The sequence below is a fragment of the Anabrus simplex genome, chromosome 4, assembly GCF_040414725.1.
Source record: "Anabrus simplex isolate iqAnaSimp1 chromosome 4, ASM4041472v1, whole genome shotgun sequence".
NCBI lineage: Eukaryota > Metazoa > Arthropoda > Insecta > Orthoptera > Tettigoniidae > Anabrus > Anabrus simplex.
In genome coordinates, this window is record NC_090268.1 from 67520750 (window position 1) to 67527284 (window position 6535).

Sequence of the window (6535 nt, forward strand, 5' to 3'; positions counted from 1 at the left end):
TAAAATATATGCTACCATCCCATTCCTAGCCCATTCACACCCTTGGGTAGCCAAAAACATCTGATAGTAAAGCAACGTCAAACCACCAGAAAAAATAACTGGCAATGAATCTTAGCAGATATACAGTCGATAGCTTAGGGATTAGATTCTCCTCCATAGCCAAGTGATAACGGTCAGTCCACAATAGGACTGGAACGCTGCAATATTTGGAGGTTCCTAGTTCGAAACCCGATACAGTCACCAGCAAACCTGAGGATATATTACCCTAGATTCACTTCAGGCAAATACCAGGACAATATCTTACTGGGGCTGGATTTCTTGCGAACGAACTGGCGTATTGGAGTGCATTCATGGGCGGTTAACCGTTCATAAATAGGAGTATAATTATGATGTATGTCTCGACTCTGCGGTTGGGGACTGCACGAGAGGGGGCAATTATCAACTAACGTCCTTTACCCTACTATATGCGTACAGAATTTTAAAATTCTGCTATTAATATAGACCGCAGAATGGACATTACAGTTACCGATTACTTGGGGGATTACTGAATGCAGCCGGTAGGATTTGTTATGTAGCGAGACAAGAGTATTTGCAACTATTTAATTTATTTTTAAAATGTGAAATTACATTTGCACTTTTGAAATAGTCCCTGAAGTAGCTTGGAAGCATTTTATTTTTTACATATTAAATTAAATTTGCGTTTGTAAAATATTATCCGGAGTTGCTTGGAACCATTTATATAATTGCTTTTAAGTATTAAATTAATGTATCAAATATTAATTGAATTCGCTTGGAATCATTTTATATAATTTCTTTTAAATATTAAATTAAAGTTTGTAAAATTTTATCTGAAGCAGATTCAAACCACTTTATTTAATTTCTTTAAAATATTAAATAAAATATATATTTGTAAAATATTAGCTGAAGTTTCTTCGAACCATTGTATATAATTTTTAAAATGTTAAATTAAAGTAATATATGTAAAATATTAAATGAATTAGCGTGGAACCATCTTATTTCATTTCCTTTTAACATTAAATTAAATGTAACAACTTTTAGTTAATAGTTAGTTGTCCAAAAAGTTTAAACCTAACTATAAAAAGTAAAGATTTGTTTAGAGTCCGCCTCTGTGGTGTAGTTGTTAGTGTGAGTAGCTGCCACCCCCGGAGGCCCGGGTTCGATTCCCGGGTCTGCCACGAAATTTGAGAAGTGGTACAAGGTCTGGTACGGGGTTCCTTCAGCCTCGGGAGGTCACATGAGTAATGTGGGTGGGGTTCGATTCCCACCTCAGCCTTCCTCGAAGTGGTTTTTCGTGGTTACCTATTTCTCCAGGCAAATACCGGGATGGTACCTAACTTAAGGCTACGGCCGTTTCCTTTCCTATTTCTTGTCTATCCCTTCCGATCTTCCCATCCCCCCGTCCACAAAGCCCCTGTTAAGCATAGCAGGTGAGGCTACCTGGTCGACGTAATGGCCCTCCTCCCCAGTTGTATCCACCGACCAAATTCTCACGCTTCAAGACACAGTCCTAGGCGGTAGAAATGGAATCCCTGGCTGAGTCCGAGGGAAAAAACAACCTTGGACGGTAAACGGATTCAGAAAGAAAGAAAGAAAGAAAGAAAGAAAGAAAGAAAGAAAGAAAGAAAGAAAGAAAGAAATATTTGTTTAGAATGGAATTCTATAGATGCCTGTGTAAGAACCCCTTGACTCTCCCATCCTAATCCAATAGTGTCTTAAGAATAAGTGTTATTATCTGTTATCTATTCTGTTACTTTGCTTATGTTTATTACTAATTTGAAAGTTACACACCTCTGTATAATGTATTTATTTCATACTATAACGTAAGTGCCTTCTTCCCATACTCATAAAAGTACGGAAAATGACACTTAACCGAACTGTTTCATTACAGATCGTCTCTGAATGGTTGAACTCCGCTTTACATTAATGTAAATAGGGATAGTCAGATAGATCATGAATCAAGGAACACCAAACTTAACCTTGCTGAATTGTGTTTCCATCTAATTGTAGCACTGTGGTTTCGTGCACACACACACACACACACCCCTCTGCATTCCCGGCTCAAGTATAATCTAGGACCAGAAGACCATGGTTGCGGCTGTGATAGTTTAATGGACTGTGGACTGTTCACGCTTCAAATAACGTTAGGCTAATTTTGATGTTTTATTAGAACAGAACCTCATGCGCACACTGCTTATATCGTTCATAGCATGGAACGAACAAGAAAGCGTCATTGCAGGGATCAAACATGGACGATTAGCGTCGCGACGAATCGAAATGATTTATAATTAAATTCATTTTATTTAAATATAGACATTTTATTAGAACACAACTCCATGTACACACTTCTCATATCTTTCATAGCAAGGCATGAGCAATGAAGCGTCATTGAATGGATCAAACATGGAAGACTGGCGTCGCGACGAATCGAAATGATTTATAACTAAATTCATTTTATTTAAATATAGACATTTTATTAGAACACAACTCCATGTACACGCTTCTTACATCTTTCATAGAAAGATAGGAACAACAAAACAAGAACACGCCATGGCAGGAATGAAACATGGACGATCGGCGTCACGACGAATCAAAATATTTATAATTGAGTTCATTTTATTTAAGTATAGAGTCCGACCCCGCGGTGTAGGGGGCAACGCGTCTGCCTGTCACCCGGCGGCCCCGGGTTCGATTTTCGGCTGGGTCAGGGGTTTTTGATTGTAAATGATTAATATCCCTGGCCTGGGGACTGGGTGTTTGTGTCGTCCTTAACGTTCCTTTCCTCACATTCAACACTCTACACTTCCTCCATTCCAATTACACGCAGGTTCATATCACATGGTGCAAATAGGAGCAAAAGATCTCTAGAGGTCGACGCCCCGAACAAATAGCATTAAAAAAATAAGTATACAAATTTTATTACAACACAACCCCATGTACACACTTCTCATACCTTTCATAGCAAGACACGAACAACAAAACGTCGTTACATGAATCAAACTTGGACGATTAGCATCACGACGAATCAAAATTATTTACAATTAAATTCATTCTATTTAAGTATAGACATGTTATTACAACACAAAGCCTTGTATACACTTCTTATATATTTCATAGTAATAAACGAACAACAAAACAATGTAACGTCATTGGATGGATCACACATGGACGACTGGCGTCGCGACGAATCGAAATTATTAATAATTAAATTCATTCTCTTTAGAATAGAAACTATATTACAACACAACCCCACGTTCACTTTTCTTATATTTTTATAGCAAGACACGAGAAACAAAACAATGTAACCAATGTAACGTCATTGGATGGATCACACATGGACGACTGGCGTCGCGACGAATCGAAATAATTAATAATTAAATTCATTCTATTTAGAATAGAAACTATATTACAACACAACCCCACGCTCCCTTTTCTTATATTTTTATAGCAAGACACGAGAAACAAAACAATGTAACCAATGTAACGTCATTGGATGGATCACACATGGACGACTGGCGTCGCGACGAATCGAAATAATTAATAATTAAATTCATTCTATTTAGAATAGAAACTATATTACAACACAACCCCACGTTCCCTTTTCTTATATTTTTATAGCAAGACACGAGAAACAAAACAATGCAACGTCATTGGATAGATCAAACATGGACGATTGGCGTCATGACGAATCGAAATTGTTTATAATTAAATTCATTTTATTGAAATATATATATTTTGTTAGAACACAACTCCATGTACATACTTCTTACATCTTGGATAGCAAGGGACGAGAAAAAAAACAATGTAACGTCATTGGATGGATCAAATATGGACGATTAGCGCCGCGACGAATCTAAATTATTTATACTTAAATTTATTTAAGTAAATTCAACAAAGTATGAAATAAAATATTTAAAAAAAATTACGTTGCTCGTTTCGAAATTTCAGCGAGGGCGTATACATCTCAGTCATTTTCTCGACACTTTTTTAAAGTCTCACTAACACATCGAGCGTTTACGGCGATGGTAGGATGGGAAAGTTAGTGGTCGTGGAACTTAATGAAAGTACATCCCCAGCATTTGCCTGGTGTGAAAATGGGGAAACCACATCTTAAGGGCTGCCAATTGTGAGATTCGAACCCACTATCTTCCGAATGCAAGCTCACAGCTGCGCGACCCTAACCGCACGGTCAACTCGGTCGTTCATCTCACTTGTAACGTAAGAGATCACATTCCGTGGTCTCTGTATAAATAAATATTTTTTTTATCTTTAATCGCCACTATCTCTATTTCATCTTTTGGGGAGTTAGGGAGTTATTAGCGAGAATTGTGTTACTTACATTGCAGTTAAGCAGGAAGGTGCTAGAGCTGAGATGAAGGAGTTACTCGGAGGACGTCTCGACTCGATACACGGTGAACCAAGACCTCCCTTTGGATTACACTCGCCTTTATAGCGGTTGTCAGTCACTGTCGAAATGGCCTTGCACGGCGTACGCTACTTCTTCTCCAATCGCACCGCGGAAGCAACTGGACCAGAGACAAGGTCTCAACACACCCATTCTCAGTTGTAGCCGCAACTTTTCACACCGAATACAATAAAATTATTGCTAGCACTCCAAAGATAATTACGGGACACCGATAATAATTAGCACCATCCGATGATCTGAAAGAGTGAAATGGGGACAGTCTATCCTAGAACACATGAGCAACACGTAAATGCCAGTAAATCATTATTCCAGAAGAGAAATTATATTCAACGGAGTAAGTGGGCGCGTAATTTAGGTCACGTAGCTATCACCTTGCATTCGGGAGATAGTGGGTTCAAACCCCACTGTCAGCAACTCCGAATATGGTTTTCCGTGGTTTCCAATTTTCACACCAAGTAAATGCTAGGGATTGCCTTAATTAAGGTGGTGATTATTGTTTAAAGAGGAAGTACAACTAGACAATCATCCTCTATATAACACTAATCAGAAATAAAGTATGGAAGGGATCCAACGCTTCGAAAAATGAAGGTATTGGCCAGTGAAAGGGAAGGATCATGAAGGGAGTGAAAAATAAAGACTTCTTAGGCCTCGAGTGCTCTTAATACCATCGGGGTCGGAATGGAACAAGAGTTGACCAAGGGAGGTTAGATAAGATAGACGAAAGTGAGGAGCCTGGCACAAGTAGTGGAAGCAATGTCAGGACTCAGCTAAGGGCCCTGGGGTCGCCAACACAAACTCCCAAGTTGAGATGCTCTGGGACCCCTTTTAGTCGCCTCTTACGACAGGCAGGGGATACCGTGGGTGTTATTCTACCGCTCCCGCTCACAGGGGGTTGCCTTAATTAAGGCCACGGGAACTTCCTTCTCACTTCTAGGCCTTTCCTATCCCGTCGCCATGAGCCCTCTCTGTGTCGGTACGACGTAAAGCAAAAAACGACAGAAACTGTATTCCTCTTCTTCTTCTTCTTCCTCCTCTTAGCTTTTTTCCAACATGTTGGGATAGTCTCTTGATGTGGATTTGGTTCAATTTTATGGCCAGATGCCCTTCCTGACACCAACCCTAAGTCGAGGCAAGTATTCCTATGGAGGTTGGTAGTGTGATGTGTAGTTTGTTGATGAACAGAAGTCTATTAGGACTAACAAATACCCAGACTCCGAGCCAGAGGAATCAGCCATAAATACTTTAAATCACCGACCCGGCCGGGTCCTCTGAACCTCCGTTGGCCTTAGTTCCTTAGTTGTAAACGATCCAAACCTACAAATGTTAGCTAGTCAGGGCATTAATAAAAAAGCAACAATACCTCAGAACCTCGAAAATCGACAAAAGAATAGAAGTGTGTATGCTCCGGGTAAATTGAGACCTTTCAATGTGTTTGTAGATGGAGTAGAGGAAAATCGAAATGCAAGTAATTTTCAACCGATGGTGAATATTCTATGAAAATAAGGTACTGTAGGGAGATCAGAAGAATGCACATGCCCGGTGAGGCACGGGGCGAAGGGGTTTTCACCAGCAGAGCCAGTGATGCAATGGTTACCATAACAACTCCGCTACTACCCAGGCGACTTTATATTATGTTCTACTGGCAGCTCTTCGCTCTTGTCAGTTGTAATCCAGCGAACTGCAAAGTGTGAGTCAATGTTTTCGTGTAGCAGATAAGAATAGATAAGAGCCGATCTGTCTGGGCAGAACAGGAAGTTCGTGTTTTCAGGCCACATTCCTCATTCTTGCATTCTTCTCATCTTTACACAGTACCTGAGATTAAGACAACAATGAGGAAAGGCAGAAATAGAACATAAGTCACATTCAAAACCAGACAGGCAGCTAACTTTTGATTACATTCCATTCTCGCAGAAAAGGGTATAAATGCATATATAGGTTACTTGCCTACAATATATGCCGAATTGGTGTGGTGTGGGGAGTAGATAGAACTTTAACGGAACAGGAAATTCTACTATAGAATCCCCAGTCCCATTAATCAATGTTCAAGAAACGAACAGGCGAACAACTATTGAGGGAAAAACTGTGTATATA

At 39.6% G+C, this 6535-nt stretch overlaps 1 protein-coding gene across 1 annotated transcript in view; it reads right to left on the reverse strand.

Moving 5' to 3' along the window:
* Positions 1 to 4437, reverse strand: part of LOC136871625 (aromatic-L-amino-acid decarboxylase) — a 144563-nt gene extending 140126 nt beyond the window's left edge. The window contains exon 1 of the mRNA XM_067145091.2: positions 4358 to 4437. The gene's annotated coding sequence lies outside the window, so the exon portion shown is untranslated. The remainder of the gene's footprint in view (positions 1 to 4357) is intronic.
* Between the last annotated feature and the right edge of the window lie 2098 nt (positions 4438 to 6535).